This window comes from Ailuropoda melanoleuca, unplaced genomic scaffold, assembly GCF_002007445.2.
Source record: "Ailuropoda melanoleuca isolate Jingjing unplaced genomic scaffold, ASM200744v2 unplaced-scaffold7871, whole genome shotgun sequence".
Taxonomy (NCBI): Eukaryota; Metazoa; Chordata; class Mammalia; order Carnivora; family Ursidae; genus Ailuropoda; species Ailuropoda melanoleuca.
Window position 1 is genome coordinate 23,645 of NW_023253182.1, and position 1,801 is coordinate 25,445.

The 1,801-nt window shown below is 45.3% G+C and overlaps 1 pseudogene; it reads left to right on the top strand.

The window, feature by feature from the left end:
- The first annotated feature begins 768 nt into the window (after positions 1–768).
- On the top strand, positions 769–1,801 carry LOC117800781 (annotated as a pseudogene).

Consider the following 1,801-nt stretch of genomic DNA (forward strand, 5'->3'; position numbering starts at 1 on the left):
AAATTATCTTCTCCCATTTAGTAGGTTTCTTTTTCATTTTATTGACGGTTTCCTCTGCTGTGCAAAAGTTTTTCAGTTGGTGAAGTCCCGATAGTTTATTTTTGCTTTTTTCCCCCTTGCCTAAGAAGACATATCGAGAAAAATGTTTCTAAGGCTAATGTCAAAGAGATCACTGCCTATGTTTTCTGCAGGGAATTTTATGGTTTCTGGTCTTAACACCTCGGTATTTAATCCATTTTGAGTGTATTTTGCTTTCATTTCATCCTTTCACATGAACCTGTCCAGTTTTCCCAACACCATTTGTTGAAGAAACATCCCCATTGTGTACTCTTGCCTCCTTCGTCATAGATTAACTGACCATATAAGCATAAGTTTATTTCTAGACTCTCTATTCTGTTCCATTGACCTTTATGTCTATTTTAATGCCAATACCATACTGATTTCGTTACTATAGCTTTGGAGTATACTTTGCAATCTAGGATTGTGATACCTTGAGCTTTGTTCTTCTTTCTCAAGATTGCTGTGGCTACTCAGGGTCGACCTTTTAAATAGAAGTGTAAAATGAGCCTGGAAAAAGCTAACGAACTAGAAATGTAGCAGGGAAACAGAAAGATCATTTTAATATGTCCCTCCCACCTCTTGGGCAACATAGATTGTATCTCTATTAGTTTTGCTCCAAGCACAGACAATCTTTCATGGCACTTTGCTCACATGAGAGGTCATACGCCCCTCCTGCTGGCTCTCTCCATATGGCTGCACCCACAGGGGATTTGCATATTGTCCCCTAGGGAGGACCTTCCCTTGCCAGTCTGAGATAAAAGATCAACTCTCCACTTGTCTTTACCGACCAGGACTCATCTCTTTCACTTGTCAGAATGAGGTTCCCTGCTCAGCTCCTGGGGCTCCTCATGCTCTGGTTTCCAGGTAAGGACAGAATGTCCGAAGAGGAAGGAAAGTGGGGTTGTTAGGATGAATTCTGAGGGCACCATACTTTCCCACATAAATTTAGTTTCCATGTGAGATGGATGTCTTCCTACCGGGATGGGGCACGTGACTTTTAGATCTGTGAGAGAGGAAGAGTCCTGAAGGAACGGGACCTGTATGTCCTCTGCTGACTACGTGGCACCGAAGAGGGGGAGGGTTTAGGTGACCTCAGGAGATCCCGTCATGTCTTGCCAATCTCTGGTTCTTTTTTGAAATTGGAAAGGTTTGAGTTTTCAATAAAGTCCCTTAAAAGACCTTTTAGTCTGAAATACAGAGCAAAGGGAAATTACGGGAATTTCCCACAATGTTTGCACTTAACCTTGCACTTCTCTCTTCTTACTTTAGGATCCAGTGGGGAGGTTGTGATGACGCAGACCCCAGTGTCCCTGCCCGTCACCCTTGGAGAGCCGGCCTCCATCTCCTGCAAGGCCAGTCAGAGCCTCCTGCACAGTAATGGAAACAACTATTTGCATTGGTACCTGCAGAAGCCAGGCCAGGCTCCACAGCTCCTGATCTATATAGCTTCTAACCGTTTCACTGGGGTCCCAGATAGATTCAGTGGCAGCGGGTCAGGGACAGATTTCACTCTCAAAATCAGCAGGGTGGAGGCTGAGGATGTGGGAGTGTATTACTGTCAGCAAACTACACAGAATCCTCACACAGTGGTTCAGCCCTGAACACAAACCTTCCCGTGGGTCATGGCCCAGCTGCCCACATGTGGTGTTTGTCAGGGGAGCAGACACAGCAGATTCTCTCGGTCAGCGTAAGAGGAAGTCGATGGGGAACTCAAGGGAATAGTTGAAGCTGCAGGGTCTGG